Below are 25,517 nucleotides of genomic sequence, written 5' to 3' on the forward strand. Positions count from 1 at the left end.
GGAGTTTGATAGCCATTTGGGCAAGAAACTGCTCTTGCCTGAACTGTTGCATAAACTGGACACAGAGAACCCTCAGAGAGAGGACTACTGAACTTGCCTAAAGGTGAGATGACCTTTTGGGGTTCCTGATTCATAAAAGAGTCTGCAAGACATTCTTGAGGACAAGCAGACAGTGACTGCCTTTGAAATTTCCTGCTTTGTAAAAATGTCTGCTGGAAACTATGGGCCTGTAGGCCGAAGATGGATGCCCCAACGGTACAGAGGAACTTTGGGTGACTGTCCAGGCAGCGAGATGTCTCTGTCATTTCTAGAGTTTGAAAGTTGCTTATTTCTTGTTTGCTTAGATAATATTGTATCTTTCTGGACTCTTTGATGGAGTTAAGAATAGTTAGCTATAGTTATAGTTTTCCTTAGATATGATATAGATTATTGTAATTTTTACTTGATAACTGTTTTGTTATATGTAATTTTGCTCCATTAAAGTTAAAGCCTTCTTTTTGTTGTTGTTGTTTAAACAGAAAAAGGGGAAGTGATGTGGGAGTGTCATATCAATCTGTTGATTTCATTGGATGAGCAATAAAGAAACTGCTTGGCTGGCCCTGATAGGTTAAAGCATAGGTGGGAGGAGTAAACAGAATAGAATTCTGGGAGGAAGAGGAAGTGAGGTCAGACCCGACAGCTCTGCTCTCTGGAGCAGAGACACCATGCTCAGCTCTCCCAGGTAGACTTGACAGCTCTGCTCTTTGGAGCAGAGACGCCAAGCTCTGCTCTCCTAGGCAGCTCCGACCCAGGATGGACGTAGGCTAGAACCTTCCCGGTAAGCGCACCTTGGGGTGCTTAAACACATTACTAGAAATGGGTTAGTCCAGGTGCGAGAGTTAGCCGAGAAGAGGCTAGATAGAAATGGGCCAAGCGGTGTTTAAATGAATACAGTTTGTGTGTTGTTATTTCAGGCATGAGCCAGCAGGCGGCCGGGGTGCTGGGGACGCATCCCCGCCACTCCTATTTCCTATTAAATGGACACCTGTGAGCGTCCATTTAATTCCCAGCACCTCATGTGTGACTTCCCCAAAGCCCCTTCCCTCTCACCCCTGCTCCAGATCCCTGGCTCCATCTAGATCTCCTCTTGCATTCCTCTTACAAGGGTCCAGTGGCTTCTGCTGTCCCGCGGAGAGGCAGACTCTAGAGCAATGGTTCTCAAACGTGGTCATGACCCACACAGGGGTCACATATCAGCTATCCTGCATATCTGATATCTACATTATGATTCACAACAGCAGCAAAGTTACATATATGAAGTAGCAAGAAATAATTTTATAGCTGGGAGTCACAACAGCATGAGGAACTGTGTTAAAGGGTCTCAAAATCAGGAAGATTGTGAACCACTGACTTAGAGAGAAGCATCTGTCTGGTCCAGATGTATATCTTGAGGGTAATCATGATCTCAGGACAGAACAAGACTGTGCAATGTCACCTGTGCCTGCTCTCCAGGGTGAGCATGAGGGAGAAAGAGCAAAGGGCCCGAGACTCAGGACTCCTGTTTGCACCTCTTCCCTTCACTATCTCCACGCTCTCCAACAAACCGCTCACCCCTACTTTCCTTTTCACATTCTCCATCTGCTCCACAGTCATCCCACCTTTTTTTCCTGTCTCCGCACCATATCCCTCCTTGTTCAGAATATTGTAGGACTTTTCATCGAGACCATCAGCTCCCCAATGACATGGAAGCTTATTATTAATTATGAAAGCTTGACCCTAGCTTAGGCTTGTTCCTAACTAGTTCTTATAACTTCCATTGACCCATTTCCATTCATCTATGTGCTGACACATAGCTCGTGGCTGTAACCTCTCTTCCTGCATGTTGTGCCTCTCGCTCAGTATCTCTGCCTTCTCTTCAGCATTCTCTCTGCCCTCCAAATACTGCCCACCTATTGGCAATTTAGCTTTTTATTAAACCAATCAGAGTGACGCATCTTCACAGTGTACAAAAAGATCATTCCACAACAGGATATTCTGGAAGACACACAATAGGTGCTCTACCATTGTTCTGTAATCAGTGAATCTGATATAGAGGATTAGGTTCTGTATTCCTATGGGATTCTACTTCCAGGCTGTTCTGGGGACCAACAGGGTATACATACGAATATGGCAATAGATGTGCAAGTGATTTTCTACTTAATTGACAAACTAAATGCAGATAAATCACCAGGAGCAGATGGCATCCACCAGAGAGGACTGGAAGAATTCAAGGGTGAAATTGGGGGTCTGTGGGCCAAAACGTGTAAGAGCTCATTACAAAGGGATGCGATGGTCCAGCGAGCCAGAGAGGCTGGCTAGGCCTCCACAGGGCCTGGGGGTACTGCTGACTGGGACGACTGGCTGGGAAGTCAGGCCAGCTGACCACGTTTAGAATAAGGACAAGTGCCCCAGACAAAACCACTGTTTGGGGAGAAGCTTCTTGGTTGCATAGGGAAAACATTCCTGTTTCAATATTCTAGAATTCTCTACGGGGACATATGCAGACAGAGGCAAAGAGGAGCCAGGAGCAGACATGAGTCTAAACTCTGCTTCATCTACCAAAAACAAATGCACACAAAATCAAGTCATCTTACTAGCTGTTTTCGAAGAAACTCTCATTTAAAATGGACAAGAATATACAGCTAACAGTGATTTATAACCACAGAGATTGCAATGACCCCAAAGACTTCTTTGAACAGATTACTTCTGCTAGACAGACATGCAGTCAAAATGCCTCTCCTGTTTCATCTTTGATCAGAGTTTTCTTTTAAAGGTTATCTTACTTTTTATTTATGTGCATGTGTGTATAGTTCTCATGAAGGCCAGAATAGGGCATTAGATCCTCTGGCACTAGAGTTACAGGCAGTTGTGAGCTGCCTGACATAGATGCTGGGAATTAAATTGCGGTCCTCTGTGAAAATAGCAGCTGCTGAGCCATTTCGTCATCTCCCAGAGGATGACAGTTAATGCAGGAACTCATAACTGGTCCGCATGCTGAGAAGTGCCCATTGAGTGCTCTAAGCTAAGCGAGGCATCTATAACATCCTCAAAGTTCTACACACATCATAGAAGTGGGGCCGGAGGACTGGAAGAGATTATATACTCACCTTCCAGGGAGAGTCCATGATCATGACGGTGGTTTTCCTGGGGCAAGGTTTATTCATTGTACACTGGATGCGTTGACACCTGTTGTAGATTATTTTAAGATGTGGTTTTGTTTATGCTGTGGAACATTTGTTTAATGATGTAAAGATGTGTTGCATTCTTTTATGTTGCCATTGTTTAACTCTGTGAAGCTGTGTGACTGTGCCTGTCTAAAACACCTGATTGGTCCAATAAAGAACCGAATGGCCAATAGCAAGGCAGGGGATAGGAGAGCAGGGCTGGCAGCAGAGAGAATAAAAATGAGGAGAAATCTGGGGAAAGGAGACCAAGGAGTGAGAAAAGAAGGGACCAGTCACCTAGCTGCACAGCCAGGCACAGAGTAAGAACCAAAGAAAAGATATATGGAAATAGAGGAAGGTGAAAGTCCAGAGACAAAATGTAGATGGGATAATTTAAGAAAAGCCCTTACTGGCTAATTCTCATATGCCGATGAACCCATCTCTAATAAACTGTGTAGCACCAGACTTACTGGGAAACATTCAGCATATCTGACCTGGCGACTTGCTTCATTGCGTCTTCACGGGAGAGGAGAGGCATGGCATCTGAGCTCACTTCCTCTTCCTCCCAGCATTCTGTTCTGTTTACTCCACCCACCTATGTTCTAACCTATCAGACCAAGCAGTTTCTTTATTAATTAACCAATGACCTTCTTCCATCACACCTCTGCTTGAGGCTGGCACTGCTTTTAAGCACTGGCAAGCGCAGCTCTACGCAGAGAGTGTGCTCTGCAGGGGAGACTCTCCTGTGTGCACAGGCAGCAAAGGGGCAGGAAACTTCCGTGATTTCATCTGCTGGTCTTCGACTCATTAACAGGCTTTGAACAGTGAGGGGGTAGGGAAATGTCCCAGTCCTTAAGAATGTACTTGCAGAAGACCCTAGTTAGGTTCTCAGGATCCTTGCTGAGTGACTCACAGATGCCTGTAACTCCAGCTGCAGGGAATCTGATGTTCCCTTCTAGACTCTGCAAGCATGGCACTAACACACACAACCACACACACACACACACACACACACACACACACACACACGCGCGCGCGCGCGCACAACCACACATACACACACATACGCACACAACCACGCACACACAACCACACATAAACACACACACACACCTACAAAATAGTACAGAACAAATCAATCTTAAAGCATATTTAGGCTTTATCCCAGCCTCCAGACCCAGCAGGCACCCAGCAGATACCCTGCAAACCCAAAGGCTACTCTTGCTAGGGAAGCAAGTAGGCTGCCTGAAGATCCTCACCTCTCCTCCTGCTCCTCCAGATCCAATCCTCATCTCATCCCCAGATCTGTAGCTGGACACCTGCTGCAGTCTCCCTTTTCTCTCTGACCCCATCCCCAGTGAATCACAAAGACCTTCTCCTCCAGCCTGTCTTCCCCCGACTCATCCCAGTATCCCAGATTGCAATACCATCAGACATTCCCTGGGAATACAGCAGCTGAGCAGACCAGGGAAACAGGGCTACAGAAACTTTGTACCAAGCAACACACAGCCAACACTCTCTCCAAAAATTTAGAAAGGAATCAGGAACCAAGGAACAAAACAGCTACCCAACAAAGATAAACCCAGAAATCAGCACTAGATCTATATTCATCTGAATACCCAGACACCAGCATAAGAACACAGTCAATACCAGACAGAGAGCAATTGTCTCCACTAAAGCCCAGCTAGACTGTCACAGCAGGCCCTGAATATTCCAACATAGGAAAAGTCCTCAAAACAGTCTTATGAAGAGGATATGGGTTCTTAAAGAGGAAATGACTGAATCCCTGAAAGAAACCCAGGAAAACACAAAGAAACAGTGAAAGGAAATGAATAAAACTGTTCAAGACCCCAAAAGAAATAGAATCAATAAAAAAAATCCAAGCTGAGAGAATTCTGGAAATAAAAGATTTAGGAATTTAAACAGGAACTTCAGAAAAGAGCTTAACCAAGGGAATACAAGAGATGGAAGAGATTCTCAGGCATCAAAGATACAATAGAAGAAATGGCTACAGCAGTCAACGAATATGTTGTATCTAAAAACTCCTGCCACAAAACATCCAGAAAATCTGTGACATTGTTAAAAGACCATATCTAAGAGTAAAAGAAATAGAGAAAAAATAAGAAACTCAGCCCAAACGCCCAGAAAATATTTTCAACAAAATCATAGAAGAACATTTTCTAATACAAAGAAGGAAATGCCTATAAAGGTACAAGAACCATAAAAAATACTAAACAGATTGGGGCAGAAAAGAAAGTCCTCTTGGCATGTAATAATCAAAACAACATACATAACAAAGAAAGAATGTTAAAAGATACAAGGAGGACACAAAAGTAACGCATAAAGGCAGACTTATTAGAATTAACCCGACTTCTCAGTGGAGACTATGAAAGCCAGAAGGGCCTGGACGGATGTGATGCGGACTTTAAGAAAACACAGATGCCAGCCTAGGCTACTATACCTAGGCAAAACTTTCAATTACCATAGATGGAGAAAATAAGATATTCCACAATAAAGCCAAACTTAAGCAATATCGATCTACAAACCCATTCCTACAGAAAGTGCTACAAGGAAAATTCTAACCTAAAGGCATTAACTACAACCATGAAAACACAGACCAAATAAGCTCAGACCAGCAGAATCAAAAGAACGGAAACACACACACACACCCTTCTGCTGCTGTCACTACCACCAACACCACTACCAACAACAGAAGCAATATTGGTCATTGATATCTCTCAATATCAATGGTTTCAGTTCTCCCCTCAAAAGATACAGACTAACAGAATGCATGTGAAAATAGGATCTATCCTTCTACTATGTCTAAGAAACACACCTCAACTTCAAGGACGGACATTACCTCGGGTTAAAGGGTTAGAAAAGATATTTCAAGCAAACAGACCTAAAAAGCAAGCTGGTCTAGCTTGAAAAAGATAGACTTCAAACTAAAAATATCAGAAGAAATATGGACGGACACTTCATACTCAAAGGAAAAATTTACCAAGAGGACATTTCAATTCTTAACATCTATGCCCCAAACAAAAGAACACGAGTTTGAAAAAGGAACATTGCTGTAGACCAAATCACACATTGATATTGGGAGACTTCACTACCCCACTCTCAGAGATGGACAGGGACAGGTCATCCAGACAAAAATTCAACATAGAAACGCTGGAGGCAAGAGACTTTGAACCTAACAGACATCTACAGAACATTTCACCCAAGCTCAGAAGAATTACCTTCTTCTCTGCACCCCATGGAACTTTCCCCAGATTGATTGCATTTTTAAGCACAAAGCAAAACTCAATAGAAACAGGAAAATTGAAATAACTCCCTGCATCCTATCTGACACCATAGATTAAAGCTGGAGATCAACAAGAGAAACAACAGAAAGCTTATAAACTCATGGTTCAATAATGAAAACCAATTAATATAATCCACCATATAAACAAACTGAAATAAAAAAACCCACATGATCATCTCATTAGATGCAGTAAAGGCCTTTGTCAAAATTCCAGCATCCCTTCATGACAAAAGTCTTGCAGAGATTAAGGGACATACCTAAACATATAAAGATCATTTATTATAATTCCATTAAAATCAGGACAAAGACACGGTGTCTATTCTCTTCATACTTACTCAGTATAGTACTTGAAGTCTTAGCTAGAAAGAGCAAAGTAGAAAGGAAGAAGTCAAAGTTATCTTCATTTGTAGATGATAGATGGTATATATAAATGATCCTAAAAATTCCACCAGGGAATTCCTACAGCTGGTAAATACCTTTAGCAAAGTATATAGAATACAAAATTAAGTCATAAAAATCAGTAGCCCTCCTATACACAAATAACAGGCAGACCAAGAAAGAAATCAGGCAAACAACATCTCCCACAGTAGCTCTAAATAATAGAAATATCTTGGGAGTAACTCTAACCAAGCAAGTGAAAGACTTATATGAATAAAATTTCAAGTCTTCGAAGAAAGAAATTGAAGATATCAGAAGACGGAAAGATGTCTCATCCTTGTGGATCAATAGGATTTAGATTGTTAAAATAGCCACCCTACCAAAACTGCTCTACAGATCCAGTGCAATTCCCAACAAAATTCCAACACAAATTCTCACAGATCTTGAAAGGAGAATTCTCGGCTTCATACAGAAACACACACACACACACACACACACACACACACACACACATACACACACACACACAACCCTGCTTAGCTAGTGCAGTCCTGAATTTTAACAAAACAAAACAAAAACTGCTGCAGGTCTTACTATTCCCAATTTCAAACTGTACTATAGATCTATTGTGATAAAAACATCATAGTATTGGCATAAAAACAGATTTGTTGATCAAGGAGTCAAATTGAAGATCCAGACATAAATCTACACACCTATGGAAATCTAATTCTTGGTTTTAAAAAGAAGCCAGAAATATACATTTAAAAATAAAAAGACAGCACCTTCAATGAATGGTCCTGGAGAAACTGGACAGCTGCATGTAGATGAATCCAAATAGATCCACACTTATCACCCTGGACAAAACAACTCCAAATTGACCAAAGACTTAAAACATAAAACCATACATTGAACCTTATAGAAGAGAAAGTTGGGGGAAAAAAGCCTGAACTCATTGGCACAGGAAAACAATTTCTGAATAGAATACTGTTATCACAGGCCCCAAGATCAGCAATTAATAAACAGGGTCTCATGAAGCTGAAAAGTTTCTGTAAGGCAAAGGATGCTGTCATTTGGACAAAGTAGTAGCCTACAGAATGGGAAAAGATTTTTATCCATATCCAATATGGATATTCAATAATATACAAAATATCTAAAGAACTCAAGACACGAGATATCAGGAGAACAAATAACCCAATTAAAAATGGGTTACAGATCTAAGCAGAGAATTATCAATAGAAGAAACTCAAATGGCGGAGAAATACTTAAATGTTCAATATCCTTAGACATCAGGGAAATGCAAATCAAAACCACTTTGAGATTCCATCTTACACCTGTCAGAATGGCTAAAATAAGTAACACAAGTAACATCTCCTGCTGTTGAGGATATGGAATAAGGATGAACACTCCTCCATTCCAGGTGGGAGTGCAAACTTGTACAGGCACTATGGAAATCAATACAGTGGTTCCTCAGAAAGATGGGAATCTATCTCCCTCATGATCCAGCAATACCACTCTTGGGCGTACGCCCAAAGGATGCACCATTCTACCACAGGGACATTTGCTTAACCATTCTTATTGCTGCTCTATTCACAATAGCCAGAAATTGGAAACAACTTAGATGTCCCTCAACTGTAGAATGGGTAAAGAAAAGGTGCTGTGTTTACACAATGGAATGTTACTCAACAAAAGGATGGAACTAGGAAAAAAATCATTCTGAGTGAGGTAACCCAGACCCAGAAAGATAAATATGGTATATATTCACCTATATGTGAATATTAGCCATTAAATAAATGAAATAAATGATAAATAAACTACACCCCATAGACCCAGAGAGGTTAGTTACTGAGGAAGGAACTGGAACAAAGCATGGTTCTCCACTGGAGAGGAAAATAGAATATATTTTATGGGTGGACTGGAGCAGGAGGAGGGAATGAGAATGGGAGATCGGATTGAGGTGGGGAAGGAGAGGAGAGACAGCTAGAATTGAGGGGCATTTGAAGGGTGCTATGGAAACCTAATGCAGTAGAAACTTTCTAAAATACATAAAGGGGATCTTAATGAAGTACCAAATAACGAGGGAAGCAAGTCCCCACTGGCCATTTCTTGTCACCAAATGAAGCTTCCGGTACTGAGGTTGGGTTATTTTCAATTGAGGTGATGGTCAAATGTGTCTCACAGAAATTCCCAAACAGCCCGGCCTGCTGCCAAGACAATAGGCTGCTCTCCGTGAACTGACAGCCAGGCACCGGTGCTGACGACAACACCCACACAACACATTGAGCATGGAGAGGCTGGTGGAGCTGGTGCCCACGTAGAACCTTCACCCCTACGTTCTAGTGGCGCTGCTATGGGAAGGTTCTCTGCAGGCTACCGAAAAGGAAACATAAACACAACCCAGCCACAAAATCTTAGACCTACAATCTGTCCTGCCTGCAAAATATGCCAGGGCAATGGTGCCACAAAGCTTGTGGGAGTAACCAACTAATGTTTGATATCATTTAAAGTCTACTTCACAAGATGGAACCCATATCTGACACTGATTGGATGAGCAAGAACCAGAGATTAAATAGGCCAGAGACCTAGGGCAAAACTGAACACTGTTGGTATAATAATAATAATACAATAAATGACTCATAATGTAATGTTATATTCATAACTAGTGCCTGAGCTAGCCATCATCAGAGAGGCTTCCTCCTGTAGCTGGGAACAAATACAGAGACCACAGCCAGACATTTCAGAGAGACAGACCTTGGAACACACCAGTCAAAATGTGATATCTTCATTAAGTCTCTCCCCTCAGAACTCATGGAACCCCACATAAAAAGCAGGAGGAGTGTGGGAACCAGGGAAATTGGAGGGCACCAGGAGAAAAAGGCCCTCTAAAATTAACTGCACAAATCTCATATGAACTCAGAGACTGAAGCAGCAAGCACAGGGCCTACATAGACCTGTCTGAACCAGGCCTCTGTGTATAGACTATGGCTTTCAATTCAGTATTTCTACAGGACTCCTGAGTGTGTGAATGAATGAATCTTATTCTTGTGCCTTCTCTTAGGGCTCTCTTCTTTCTGTTGGTTTGCTCTGTCCAACTTCAATGTGATGGTTTTTGTTTTATCTATTTATTGTTTAAAAATGTTCAATAGTTTTAGCTATTAAGGGAATGCAAATTGAAACTAGTCTGATATGCCATGTTACCCCAATCAGGATGGCTATGTTGGCATGGAAAAGAAAGACTCTAAATAATTCTAAGTAACTGGGTGAAGCCAACTACAGTACAGTGGCTAATCCCAACAGGGGGTGGGGACGGTAAGGAGGGGCTGAGGGAGCTGTAGCTGCCTGTGCGAGTCTTGCCAGTCTTGCCAAGGGACCCGTCTTCCCCAAGCCCGTGTTATTCCTTTATGGTCCCATCCTTGGCAAATGCTGCTGCTTCCCTTGAAATGCCTGCTCAAGACTCCCATTCATTCTCATCTCAGTGCCATCCAGGAAAGTGGCAGCGACAGGCATTTTCTTGTTGCTTGGGCTGCTTCAAACGGTAACTAAAATAATGGAGATCTTAGTGTTTTTTTTTTTAATTAACATTTTGCATCCTGGGGATGGTGGGGCAGATTGCTGAAGGCGCCTAAAAGCCACCCAAAGTCTAGACATTGCACCGGCATGTGCTAATATAGTGCCCACAGAGTACACAAGAAGGCACTGTATTGACATATAACCAGCTACACTAGTGTGGAGGAGATGGCTCAGCTGGTAAGGTAAGCTTGCAGGACCTGAGTTCAATCCCCAAAACCATGTAGAGTAGCCAGGTACTGTTGTGTGTGGTTGGTCTAGCACTGAAGACAAGACAGGCAGGTCCCTGGGTCAGCCTACCTGAAGGAGCAAGCACCAGGTCGGCAAGAAACCCTGTCAGTAAGACAAGATGGACAGCCCCAAGAGGAGGAGCCACAACCTGGCTTCCACATACAGGAATATATGCATGCACCCCCACCCCCACACACACGGTGGGGGTGGTGTGGACAAAGCAGAGTAGACTAAAGGAATGGAGATGTTGTTTTGGAAAATCGCCACGCTCTCCTTTAACTGACCCACATGGGGGCTCTCCGCACCTTAGAGAGGAGCAAAGAGATGCAGAGGAGGCACACACATTGAGTGTAATTATATTGTTACTTATAGGTTCAATTAAGCACTCCGGACATTTTTATAATGTAATTTCAGGTGGGATGCTTTGCACCAATAGCATTAACCTTTAATCATAGTTCTCTTTGAGATGCAGTAATGACCCCATTAATTAGTAATGAAATGATTAAACTGGAGTAGAAGCCGTCAGGTGATGAGTCCCCTCCCTGAAATCCTCTCCCTACATTTAAATGTGGCCTTTTGATTTGGTTCCTCAGAGAAAGCACATCTCAGGATTGATTGTGTGTGTGTGTGTGTGTGTGTGTGTGTGTGTGTGTGTGTATAGAATGGGGAGGGGGCTGCAACTCCTTCTCCTCTTAAGGGTCCAGGGATGAAACCTACACAGAATGAGCACCTAGTGACCTGGCATTTGCAGGGTCTGGTCTTAAGATATCTGTTTATCCTCAAATCAGTAATTCATTGCACACCTGACACACTCCAGACAGCGCTCCTTTCCAAAGGGTGTTTCAAAATTTGTTATGCTTAACATTTCTTTGACACATTAGGAAACAGGCTCAGACAGGTTTAGAGATTAAACCCAAAGCAATACAGCTCTAAAGAGGAGGGTTTGGGGCTAGAAGCCTGGTGTGCGTGACGAAAACGGTCACTCCCTGCCATGTCCCGACAGACACGACAGAAATGTCCTACTCCGAGATGGTAGACATCTCCATAGATGCCAAGTCATAGTCCTGTTCATTGACCAGTTTTCTGTTCATCTTTGAAATTTGTCTGGCTCACCACAGGACCCAAAGAGTCTACTCACCCGCCCGTGGCTCAGGCCTTCTTCTAACCAGCCCTTCTCCATGCCCCTCACCAGCAGGCCTCCCTCCCGCTCTCTCCCATGGTCTCATTTCTATTCACCTTTTTGTAAAATCTTCATCCCTGACCCCCCAGTCCTGGTGCTGTCCTCACCCTCTCCTCTCCCCAAGGCTGCCGTCTCTCTGCCCATGCTCTCCAGACATCTCATTAAAGGTAATTGTTGACCTGAATCTTGATTCCAGTGCAGCTATAATTATGCTCCACAGGAGACCCCAGGGGACTCAAAACAGTCTTAATCTATTCCTCGGGCATCAAAAACAACTCCCAGGGAAGGCGTTTAATAGCCGCAATTAACGACGGCTGCTCAGCCATTCACGGGAGATGTCTCGTCAGCCCAGCATTGCCCATCTCTCTGCCATCCACATGTAGAGGCATCAAAGGTCCTCTCCAACACCACCGAGACATCAGCGTCTCGATTCACTTTTCAGTTAATTAACCAGATGATAGGGCAGCTGGTGAGCTTTGTGAGACAGGTCCCTTGTCATCTCTGACTGTCCTCTGGGCATGAGGTACCTGGCAGCCCTAGAGCCTCTGTTTGTCTAAGACCCCGGAGCAGTTCTGGTCAGTAGCACAAATCAGCAAAGTCACATGTCAGGAAGGCTCTAGAACCAGAGAGGGTAGGTTAGTGCTCATTCCATAGGATTCTAAGAAAGATGGGGATGCCAGCTGCTTCCTGCATACAGGACTCCCGGCCTCCAGGTTTACCAAGAGGACAACTTAGAACGCTAGGGCGGGTCTCTGCTCCTAGATTCTTATTATCCCTTGTCTTCGTGAGAATAACTCCTGGAGCATCTCTTACAGTCCTGGTGGAAATAGAGCAGGCAGGAAGGTTTCCTGGGGTGTTGGGCTTTGCTCCATGGCAAGGCTTTAACCTTGCTCTTCAAGTTTTGCCCAACACACCAGCATGGAACCAGTTGGAAATGCAGTTTTTCAGACCGCATCCCGAGTTCCTGGACCAGAAACCACATCAGACAACCTCTATTCTAGAAGTTCTCATTAAGCATAAATGGGGACAGGTCAAGAGGAACCACCACCCTCAGCCTGCAGAGACAGGAAAAGAAGCCAGTGACTGGAGATCAGCCTCAGACTGATCTGTCATTTTCTCTCTTCACACACATTACAGCCACCATGGGCATCCGGCTTCCTCCTCTGGGAAGGCCCCGCCTAGCACAGATGCTCCCCAGGAGATGCTGTGGATGGGCAGACCCCACAGGCCGACTGCCTTGAGGAATTGCTTCACACTCCCTTGCCCTCCGAGAGACTCACCTGCCATGCTGTGCCATATCCAGTTACTCTTCATTTCTCTTAGAGAAGGCAGCCTCATGATCCCCCTGGAACTGATCCCAGAACCCATTAGAGACCAAGAGGACAGTTTTGTCTGACATGAGGCAATAGCTGCCATCACCATGTCTGTTCATGGTGCATTAGACACCAGATTAACCATTTATCGCTATGCTATTTCTCCCAAAGGAGAAGCTTTCCCTTCTAAGCTACAGAACAGAAATAGATCAATCAGGCCCTGCACAGGAGCCACGCACAAGGCCCCCTCATCTTCAGGAATCTGCCCATTAGTGGGAGCATATGGGCAGGTTAAGACACTCTTGCGATCCCCCTGAGATTCCCAGCGGTTCCCAAACAACCAATGGTATCTAGTGCTGTGATAAAGACCATGACCAAAAGCAACTTGAGACCAAAGCAATGATTTCATCTTTCGGTTCCACATTGCAGGCCATCACTGGGGAAGTCAGGACAGGAACTCAAAGCAGAACCTGCCGTGGGGAGCTGCTACAGAGGCTCTGGAAGAATGCTGTTTACTGGCTTGCTCCTCCATGGCTGGCTCACTCAGCTTCCTGAGAGCACCCAGGACTATCAGCCCATGGGAAGCACCCCACACAGTGAGCTGGGCACTCCTATGTCAATCATCAGCTAAGAAAATGCACCAAGGACTTGCCCACCAACCAATCTGGTAGGGACATTTTCTCAATTGCGGTTCCCTCTTCCAAAATGGCTCGAGCTTGTGTCAGTAGACATAAAATTAACCAGGACAGTAAATGTTAGCAGTCAAGCCTTAGTGACTGTGTTACTTAGTCAAGAATAGCATACGACAAGACCTGGCTTTCTATATGATCGCCATTCCTGTGCTTTCTCTGTGTTAGCTCATGAGGAGGTCATGGGTACATTATCTTCACACTTTCCTGCAGAGAAATCAAAGCCCACTAAGCTCACATGCCATCCCCAAGGTCTTCATGTCCCACAGCTACTGACACAGACAATGCATAGTTACTTATGGCTAAAGCCTCAGAGTTGACTCATAGCTGTGACAGGCGGGGCTCAGGACAGAGGAGAACAGGAGCAGTTCTTAACTCAAATCTTTTTTTGCTCCACCCCCCAGCAATGTGCTCTTCCTCATCTTGTAAGACAGCTTAAGGAATCCCAGAGCTACCTCCAGTGCATCACTACAAGCGAAGACTGAGGGAGGAAGAATTAGATTTAAAAAAAAAACTACATTAGTTAGTATTTTCTAGAGGAACAGAACTTACAGAATGAATCCATGTATGTATGTATATATATGTATATACACACACACACACACACACACACACACACACACACAGAGAGAAAGGAGATTTCTTAGAATCACTTTCAGGCTATGGCTAGTCAAACAATGAACGTCTACCAATGGAAGGTCCAAGAATGCAGTCATTTCTCAGTCCACAAGGCTGGGTGATGTCTCAGCTGGTCCTCAGTATATGCTGAGTCCTGAAGAAGTGGACTCCAGTGACAGTGGAGGAATGAAGAACGAGAACAAGCAGGCAGAGAGCAAACCTTCTTCTCCAAGTCCTCTATATAGACCGCCAACAGAAGGCGTGGCCCAGGCTAAAGATGGATCTTAGCACTTCAAATGATTTAATTAAGACAAACTCCCTCATAGGTGTGCCCAGCCATTTGGGTTTTAGTTAATTTCCGATGTGGTCAAGTTGGAAACCAACAACCACCATCATAATATCCCCTCTTTTTCTGCTTCTTACCTGTCTATTCAGAAAACACAACCGGGGCTGAAGACAGTGCTGGACGGTTAAGAGCACTCTTGTAGGCTTGATTTCCAACACACACAGGCTGGTTCAGAACCATCTATGACTCTAGTTCCAGGACATGGATGCTCTCTTCTGACCTCCTCAGGCCCCAGGCACACACATAGTGCAAGAAATACACGAATCCAAAATACACACACGGATAGAAACTAAAAATAAATAAAAATAAAAAATTAAGTTTCTTGAAGGCTACAATGACCTTGCCTTTAATCCAGAGTCAAGGTCACTGTATCCCTTTTGAAACTTAAAATAAAATGACATGGAAAAAAATGACAACAGACAACTAGAGCAGGTGCTATTTGGAAGTACAAGTTGTGGGGGCATGGAACAGGGCCAGCAACAAGCCTCTGATGGACCAAGAACTGGAATGTGGCCCTTTACGTTCCCCCACCATTCCCTACCTTTGAAGGTTCTTGACAGACACTTGATAAACATGCGGAGTTGAGCTGTCGTCTTCTCACGTCTTAGTCATGGAGGATGGCTTTGGTGTCATTTGAGGGGAGAAGCAGCATCCTTGGCTGGGTAGGGGAAGGACAGAGGGAGTTCAGGAGCTGAGAAAAAGAAGAAAGCTCAGAGTGAGTTGGCAGTTGTTTGAAACAGAAAGTGGCGCTCACAGCCCGTCAAGTTACTATCAGGAAAAGCATAAGCACCTGGTGCCGAAGTCCACATTTTTGTCTTTGGAGCATCTGATCCTAGGGCAGGAGGCTTTAGTCAAGTTCACCTGCCACCAATAATGGTGCATCATGTAATGCCTCCCTTCATTTCCCAAGTCTTTCGGCACTGTGGCCTCCCCTCTCAATCTGACACTTCTGGAAAAGGTTCTCCTACACTCTATCACGTCCTCAGGATGTCGGAGCATATGGGAGTCCGAGTCCCTAAACTGGTCCTTGTGTGTGGCTCCTGCTGCTCTAACACTGCACCGAGGAGGTGGAGTGTGCTGAAATGACGCAGTAGGCCGTAGTCTTTAACTCTGCCCCCTCTCCAGGAAACAGTGTTTATTTGGGGCCAATGAAACTCCACTTATAAAAGCAAAAAAGGAACTCTAGGGAGCATTAGAGCAATCTAACAGGAGCAGTATCTCAGAAGAAAACACATTTTCTTAGATGACACAAATCTTGGAGCTGTTTAAATTCCATGCTTTGAAATCCTTCCCCAAGGCCTGAGGCATAAAATGAAGATGAAAAATTCAGATAACCTGGGCTTATGGGCACACCAGGATAGCTAACAGTATCGAAGCTGAAGGAAGAGTCCCTGTACGAATGAGTGCAGGTTGCTCTGTGTTGCAATTAAGGGACAACCACATATGGGAAGCAGGTGTTGTGAGGTGGGAGGAGTGACAGATCCGCCATCCAGTCTGGCTGTAAAATTCTCAGCTTCCTTTACTGCCATTGGTGACTTGCCAGCATGGGGGCGGGATCTAGGGGGAGAAAGACAGAGGAGAGCCTATCAGAAACCAGAGACTAGGCTGCTTACCCAGCATGCTTTGGGAGCAGGGGTGGAGTGAGTCTCCACACACTATAAAAACCTTCATGCCCTGCCTCTGCTCTGGACACTTGTTAGGGTGTCCTTTCTGTCTGTGTCTTTATGTTAAAGGGGGGGTGGGAAAAGGGAAGTGGGGAAGGGAGGGGTGGGAAGCTCTCTTCAGTACTGGAGCCCCAGAAGAGAACTGGGGAAGGTGCGGAAAACCTGCAGCTAGAAAACTGTCAGTTATCTTCCTGGGTGACTTTTTAAAGGGGCCACTGTCGTTGCCCCATGTCTGGCTAGCCCTGCTAGCCTGTCTGCTGTTGGCGCTTAGCACACTTTTTCTGGGTTTTCTGGAAATCCTGTCTCTGCCCTTCCTGGGCCTTCCTGGCTGCTTTCAGTCAGGACCATGCTTTCTTAGAACTCCTCTCCACTGGGGAGGGATGCTCAGTCTTTTCCTAGCTAAAAGTTCTGTTCTACCCCACTTGGAACACCACCTTATCTAAAGAATCTTTCTCTAATACTGAGGAGTCAGAGCCTGAGTGAGCAATCTAGGATATTCACAGCAGCTTTGAACTTTCCTAGTTAAATCAGATAAGACCTCGCTCAATAGGGGTAAAATAGTGGTGGGCCTGAGGAGGTGGGGGGCTTAGTGTCAATTCCTGAAGAAGCAAATATCCCAAGTTCCTTCAGTAGTAAGCTTTCCTGTGACTGGACAAGTTTCCTCTTCTTGTAAAAAGAGGTAGGACTGGATTCGGACGCCAGGTCTTTAGGGAGAATGGCTTTTCTCCTTTTCTTAGGCTTCCTAGCTATTCCTCTTTGGAGCAGGCTGCTTAAAGGGTTCCTCAGCAGAAGCAGGATCAGCTGGGCTGCTAGGGAAGCCAAAGAGGTGCACGAGCGAGGAGGTGTCTTCCATGCACTCAGCTGACAAGAATGAATGTGCCACGGGGGTATGGCAGCTGGGGTATGTTATTTAGGGGACTGCTCCTGGGGTCATGGCAAAGCCACTCCTAGGAGTCCTGAGTCTGAAATGGTCACACAACTCTGTTCACTTGAGGGAAGAGGGTGTATGGGAAATAGTATGAGGAACCAACAATCTCTGGGATACTTTAATCTACCTGTCTTACAGGCTTACGTTTCTAGTGTTCCCTACAAGCCAGTATTCTCCTGAAGAGATGCTGTCACTCTGAGTAGAGGTTCAATTGAGTGTTGGCCAAAAGTGAATCTATCTAGGTACAGTAGAGACCAAAAGGCTGTGTGGTCAGGGTGAACCCTGTATCGGGGTGAACTAAGGTTCCAAGAAGCCCAATTTTTCCTGGGTGGCTTTCCTAATGTGGGGAAGCCAGCTACAGTTCAGAGCTTGCATTTGCCTCAGATCTGTACCTAATGGCATTTACCTGCTCAATCGATCCCTGACAAATGCAGCAACTGGCTCCAAAGAGTAGCCTTAAGCTGAGAGACGCTCAAGGTGAAAACTGGTACAGACAGGACCAAAAATCCATACTCCAGACAAATACTAAAACAGGCAAGAGTGGTTCAGGAAGCACTTAATCTGAGTGGCCCAAGCAGGGGCTCTAAGAGAAGTGAAGGCGTTGTGCACGCAGCTGATCCCAGAGGAAGAGCCTGCTTAGCCTCTGGGTAGACTTGAAACCACAGTGTAAAGTTATGCTTAGAAAAGTTGACAAGTCATAATCACTATCGGTTCAGCCCAAGTGTGAACCAAAGCTTGAGTCTGAGGGGAATCTCCAGTTTAAGTGCTTCAAGGATAGGTTCCCGCTGGAGAGGGGGATAGGGTCTGGGTGGTGAAGGAGAGGTGCCTACCTAAGTGGGCCCACTGCTGCTGATGAAGCCTTACCTGCAGGGAACTGCCTGGCACTGGAGCTGCAGCAGCTGACACGCCCTGCAGCTCACCTGCTGGGATCCTGACTCCTTCTCTAGATAAGAAATTGGGTTAGATATTATCACTGGAAATGTCTAGATCTCAGCTGTAGATCACGTGAGGCTGAAGAGCAGACGCCGTCACATGAGCCAGTGCTCGGTGAACGCAGTAAATGGGAATATTGTTGGATCTTAATGGTGGTAATGGAAGCCCTCTGGGGTTCAGTTTGTGTTTCTATTGCTGTGACAAACATGATCAAAAGCAGCTTGGGAGAAAAGGTTTTGCCTTACATGTTCCAGGTCCACAATCCACTGAGGGATGTAAGCCACAATCATAGAGGAAACTCTGCTTACTGGCTTTACTCTAAACTTCTTCCTCTCTATTGCTTTCTCACCCTGCTTATTTGGTAACGCAGGCCACCTGCCCAGGGCAGCACGATCCCCTGTGAGCTGGGAGCTGGGACCCCTCATCAATCCAATCATTAATCAGGATTATGCCCTACAGACTTGCCTACAGGCAATCTGATGGAGGTATATTTGTTAAACTGTTTCCTCCAGTCAAGCAACTCTGACAAGCTGACACAAATTACCTTCCTGCTAGAATCCAAATATTTGTTGCCATCAGTCTGTTCTAAATATTGACAGTTGTCTCAGGCTTACTGCTATGACGAATCATCACCCCCAAAGCAAGCTGGGGAGGAAAGAGGTTTATTGGGCTACACTCCCGTATCATAGCCCACTGAAGGAAATCGGGGCAGGAGCTTGAACAAGGCCTAAACCTGGAGGCAGGAGCTGATGCAGAGGCCATGAAGGAATGCTGCTTACTGGCTTGCTGCTCTGGCTTGTTCAACATGCTTGCTTATAGAACCCAGGACTGCTAGCCCAAAGATGCTCCACCACAGTGGTCTGAGAAAAGAACTTACAACCAGATCTTATGACAGGCATTTTCTCACCTAAACTTTCAGATAAATCTCAAGTGTCAAACTGAAGCAACTATCCACCAGTCCACTTCCAGTTTTTTGTCTTGGTTTCTAGATTGCTAAAAGGGATATTGCAGAGAAATATTCTGATACCATAAAGGCATCGATCGTGAATTGAGCCTGTGCAGAAGAGGTGGTGGGGCCACACTGCCTTTCCTCACTGGAATAAACTCTACTTTGTCACAGACAAGGAACAAAGCACCCTTGAGCTGGCAGACAGCTCAGCCCTAGTGTTTTCCAGAAAGTCTTGTCTGTCCCTACTGCTGAGAATTCATTCTTTTCAGGATGAGTCCAGCATTCCCGTTGCCTTTGGGCTTCTAAGGTACCGCACATGACCTTTGAAATAAAAACATGCTAGTCTTAACTCTTCCAAGGATAAAAAAGGTAGCTGGGTGTACAGAAAAGCAAAGCCAAAAGAGCAGGTCTTGTCGTGGCTAATGTTCTCTGCATTGAACATTTCTGTTCATGTTTGGAGAGGCCCAGAGCAGCTAACTCTGCCCCAGTTTAAGTACAGGGACATTGGTGACACGGTCCACTGGTTCCATGTACCAGAGTGGGAGGTGCCGCCCAGCAATGTGTGGGTATTCTATGAATTGCCCAATCAGGCTACTGAAGAACTGGGCAGTCATCCAGCCACACTCGGGCTGGGTCAGGAGGAGTTAACAATAGAGCTTAGGAGTGACTGGTGACTACCTCTTTGAGCTGGTCCAAACTCCAAGAAAGACTAGTGTAGAAAATCCACAAGGCAAGTGTCCTTTGTATAGACCTGTGTATAGACAGATACCAAAAACAGATGGCATTTTAACTTCCCTGGTTCGAGGCCAGCCCGGTCTGCAAGAGCTAGTTCCAGGACAGGCACCAAAGCTACAGAGAAACTCAGTCTCAAACAGAATAAAATTTCTCTGTAAACCTACTTGAACCCCTCAGAACAATATTTCTCGAGATAGCAGCTGGTACTAAAGCTGGGTTTCTCTAGTTCCCATCTTCCTGCAGGCTGAGAAAATCATAGTTGGTGGGTCGCATGATTTTTCAAAGATTCACTGGAATCTTCATGGGAAAGGCTTTGTTACAAACTGGACAACTAAGCAAATCTGTCAGTTGGAGCAGCTCGGTCTCCCAACAAGTCTGCCGCTCGTCCACTTTGTTCTAACTTTATTGATCTGCAGTGTCTCTAAACACACCTAGCTTTCTCTGGAGTTCGGCCTGTTGCAGCCAGCGCAGCCTGGATAGCCTGCCATGGGGAAATAGCCCTCTAATATTCCCTGTGTTAGGTAGCTTCTTGCCCCCAAACTATTGCCCATCTGTGGCTACCCAGACACATAGCCCTAAACCAAGTATCCCCAGGACTGACAGGGCCAAGGAGCCAGACCTGCACTGCAACCATCTAGCATGCACTGCACTGAGTGGTAAAATTAACAAAAGCAGTATTCCAAACCCCTCTCATATGACGGGTTGAGTTCCATAACAGTAGCAAAAGCATGCAATACAGTGCCATGAGTAACTCACATAACTGTTGAAAAGTCCAAAGATAGTCCACTTGCTCCTGAACCAGAGCCACTGGACGGTTCAAGGTCAATATGCCCAATTGAATATGTCCATTAAGATCATTTTGAATGTCCAAAGCATTGCTGACTCTTTTCAGCAAGCTGGTTGACAGTCTCAGCCATCTGCACAGTCTGTGAGTCAGGCAGCAGTAGTTGTCGTGGCAAAGCTTGGCTCCAGCTGCCTTCTGGCCCCAGCTGCACTCACTCTGGATCCAAAATGCTGCATGGAGTGGAGCAGAACTCAAGGAAGCAGGCTCGCTGTTCCTGCTCCAGAATCATTGAAAGGCCTCACTTTAATAATCTGTTAGGGAACTTAGGAACTTGGGCGTAGTCAACCTGTCTGGCTTCTTCCTGCTGAGTGGGAGCACTGCATTCTTGGGTATTTTACATAAACATTTCAGGGGTTCTCGGTGGTTCAAACCACAAACTTGCAATGAATCCACAGGTTCTCATCCTCTGGAGATAAAAGCAGAACCTCTTTTCCAAAGCATCAAATCCTTAGGCCCATATTTTAAAGTCAAAATACCTTTCTTAGCAGTTCCCAGAATCAAATGTCTTTCTCCAGTTCAGAACACAGAAGACAACACAGTCAACACAATAGCATACATCTGTACACATTCTATCTTCTGAGGCCCTCAGTTCTCCCTCCTGCCTCCTCTTTATTTCTTCCCTACTGGCCAGTCTGCCAGAGGGCATCCCACAGAGCATCTTTGGGGATGAAGACACACATGCTCCTTTTAATCTGATTTGGCTTGTTCCCAGTCTGGAACATTTAAACCCCCTCCTGTACAAAATCTTTGGCTGTGTTCCTTGTTACTTCCGTGCCTTGTTGCTTTAAGAGTTTCTGTTACTTTTTTGAGGCCTTTCAGTTCACCCTCCTGCCTCTTTATACTTATCTTTTGGAGGATATCCCTCAGAGTTATCTCTGGGGATGAAAAAATAAAAACACTTTACCTTCCCCAATATGCTCCTCGGACTGAGTGACCGGGTTCATGAATCCCCATTTTCCAGATCTCAGTGGAACCTCCTGGATAGCCAAGACTGGTGGGTGTGCCGAGATTGAGACAGGGAGGCTTCTTTTCAGGTGGAAGAACAGCAACCTTTATTTTGCCCAGCAACCTTTTATACCTCTACTGCTTTTGTGGAGACCCACCAGCCAGAAAGAACACAAACATCCTTGTCAATTTACAGACCACAAGTTCTGCTGTCAGTCAGGGGGAGTGAGGGCAGCTGGATCACAATATCGGCCTGTGCATCTGAGCTCTGTTCCTACAGGTGGTCGCAGCCGTCATGAAGATGTTGTCCACCTTGGATCAGCAGCAAATGCAGACCAAATTTTTAATTGTCCAATTTGTAACACAATTGTGAGAAAGTGGATCACATAATTTTCAAAGCTGTATTTCTGAGTTTCCCAGTTCCCAGGTCTATGCTGCATTCCAACAGTTAAGATGTTGAGGCAGGAGGATTGAGTCCAAAGCTACATAGCGAGGCTTTCTCTCAAGAAAAAAATGGAGAGGGCATGGAAAGTTTCTATCTGGAAACTTGGTATTTTCTGATCCTTTCATATTATGTCATATATGAGAAGATTTTTCTTACTCTGACCTGAAATCCAGTGTGTAGTCCAGGCTGGCCTAGAATCTAGTGTGTAGCCCAGGCTGGCCTGGAAACTCTTAACTGCTGAGATGGTGACCTGCGTCACTGCACTTGGACTGTAAGTCTCATTGACAATTAAGGATTGGTTATATGGATTTGCAACTTTCTCGATAGTTGATTTTATGAATGTAAAAATGAGACTATTGCTAATCTCCTTAATATTCAAAATTACTAAAGGGAAAAACTTAGTGAGACCATCCAACTAGTGCTAATAACTGCATTATCACTCTCTCTGACCTCTTTTTTTTAAATAATATAATATTTAATGAAATAAGAGGTTCCCGCAGAGAACAGAAGGCGGGGAGCGCACCAGGAATATTTATTACTAAGAAATATCCTCAGGGGACCACGCCCTACAACCAAGGTGATTGGCTGGGGGGCTTCCCCCACTTAGAAGGATGTGGTGGACTGTGGACAGGAGTGGCCTTTCTGGAGGGTGTGGCCACCCCTGCTACAACAGCGTCCTGGAAGGCAGGAGGTAGAGCAGCGCGGAGGCAGTACAGTGGGAAGGGAGGTTGTTCACTGCTAACAAAACCAAGGGCTTCCTCAACAAAGCGTGCTTATGGTGGAGCTACTTGGCGTCTTGTCTGGTGCATTTTGGGGCTCTGCTGATCCTCAGGCAGTGGATCCTCCTCCCCGAGGCATTCCTGAGGGAATGCAACCTCTGCACTCGCTGCAGGCGCAGGGCGAGCTCCTTGCTGCAGGCCCACTGGACTCTGCTTTCTTTATGTCCCTGCTCAAGGCAACAGCCAGGGCTCTGGGGTCCGCCTTGGAGACCAGTTCGAGCTCATCTTCTGAAAGCAGGATGATGTTGGACAGGTCCTCTTTCAGCATCCTAGCCAAATCCTTCCACTTCACCCCGGCTCTGCTGTCTGTTTCGTCCGCATCAAGGGACTCTTGGGAAACCCAGGCTGTTCCTCCATCCGAATTGTTATGCGCCCCCCACCCCCGTCTCATTACAGGCCAATGCCACAAACTTGGTATTGGAAGGGAGACAAAGGAAGTAGTCGTCATCGTCCACTATTGTACCGTCCTCTGCCAGGACCAGGGTGACTGGTGTCAGGGACTCATCAATGGCCAGTACTTTGCAAGCTTTGCGCCTCAGCTCCTCGAGGCAGGAGGCCGCCACGCAGTGCTGATCGCGGTTGTGTTTGCGGCGGCGCAGCAGACACGGCTTGAGAGGCCAGATATAGTCCGGGTCCGGGTCGCTGGCTCCCCGCAACAGTGCCATCCTCACAAAGTGCAACCTGAAAGACTGGGAAATCGCGCGCAGTCCAGAGCCGCTTTCCGGGTCTCGCCACAGCAAGTGACGTGAGAGCAAGGCATGCCGGGAGATGTAGTGCTGGCTAATCGCGTGCGGTTCAGGGCACTGAGTCCTGTGGTTTCTGGAACGTTTTCATCTTGGTCAGTGTTCTTCTCAGGAGTGTTCTTCTCGGAGACGAAAGGAGGATGCAAGACTCAAAACCCATGTGGCGAGGTTTATTGCAGCGTGCCCAACAGTAAAGGGAGAAGGGAAAGCTGACCTCTCTTCTGAAATGTTCCCAGAGCTTTGTGGGTTGGTGGTTGCTACAGATGTCCTGCAACCAATCTTCAGCTGAGCCCTGCTGGTCCATGCTAATTGAGTAGGTGTGGGTCACTGAATTTTAAAAACAGTGCAGCATGATCTTGACCTTGGTTGAACACAGCACAGATGCATTTCTGTCAGAAGGGCACAGACAGAAGCATTGTTGACTTTACCCCACACCCACCCTGGGCACATATCCAGGTTTGTAGTCTCTTGATCCTTCACACATGAAAGCAAGTTGGCATTGAGTTCTTTCACTCTGCCTGAAGACCATGGCCTGGAGGACATAGATCACCATAGTGCTGACCTGCTGTTTGTTTGCCAATGGTTAGCATGTTTAATGCTCTACCCCTCACCCTTGGGTGTCTAAGGTACTTCAAGCTGATGGCACAGACAGCCATACCCTGAATGCTGTGCTCTTGGCTTCATGATAGTCATGCATGGAGTCATTCTAGAAGTTCTATTCCATATGGGGAATGTAGGCTGTGTTTTGTCCCATCCTGAATGCGTACAAGCCCCGACCTTGGAGGACATAGCCCTGTTTGGTACCCATGCTTCCTTGAGCCAGTCCTTTAGAGTTTCATGTGCCAGCATCTGGTCTGTTAGGTCAGCAAGTGGTACAAGGGCTGGAAGTCCAAGGGTTCTGCACCAAAGGCGCCTATAGAAATATTTCTGAAGGAGCCTTGCCGTGTGAGGGACAGAGACCACTCTTTTCCAGACCATCGCCCAGTCAAAGGCATCCATGTATAGCTCATGCAGGGACATGCTCAACTCAGGCATGATGTCATTGAAGGGATTTTCCAGAATGGGGGCTCACGAGTCTTTCTAGGGCTTCAGCACGAGCTTGACTGAGGTGTTCCTGGGGTGGACACTAGTGTTGGGAGGTCCTTGCTAGCTACAGGGCCAATGACAACGGCAACTTCAGAGCCCTAAGTCCAGCCTGCTGGAGCGAAGACTTCTCTCCTGCTCCCTAGAGTTGCAGGATCATGGCCTGGAACAGGGGACTGTCCAGAGATAAGGTAACTTTCCACTCAGTTCTAGGTCACTCCTCCAGGATGCCCAGAGGCTGTATCCAAGCAGATTTTACATGCTTACTGTATTCTGCATCACAGCTGAGTACGTGAATGAAAACCAAAGACTTGAGAAACCCTAGAGGCTGGAGGGCAGAACTGGGTCTCCAGAAGCTCACTTGACCTTCTTTAAGGAACCTGCAGCTCCACACTGCCAATGGCTGGGTGTTTCTGTGTTGTGTCCAGGAGACCTACCCTTGGGACAACTGATTATTTGGAGCCAGATAATTAAGGAATTAAGGGGAGATGCCTCTAACCAGCACCCCTGAATCTTTCCAGTCCTTGAGGGCAGCACTGACTTCTACAATCCCTCCAGTGATGTGATGTGTCCGATTCACTACTTTCACTGGCAGAGGCAACTACTCTCAAGGCTTCCACTTAGCCTTTCCCACCAAGACAGTCCTGACTCCACAGATCAAGGA

The 25,517-nt window shown here is 45.7% G+C and overlaps 1 pseudogene; it reads right to left on the reverse strand.

The window, feature by feature from the left end:
* LOC126515444 (DNA fragmentation factor subunit alpha-like) overlaps positions 1-23,713 on the reverse strand; it is a 27,271-nt pseudogene extending 3,558 nt beyond the window's left edge.
* Positions 23,714-25,517: the final 1,804 nt, after the last annotated feature.

This window comes from Alexandromys fortis, unplaced genomic scaffold, assembly GCF_014885135.2.
Source record: "Alexandromys fortis isolate MF-2015 unplaced genomic scaffold, M_Fortis_MF-2015_v1.1 scaffold_121, whole genome shotgun sequence".
NCBI classification, from domain to species: Eukaryota; Metazoa; Chordata; class Mammalia; order Rodentia; family Cricetidae; genus Alexandromys; species Alexandromys fortis.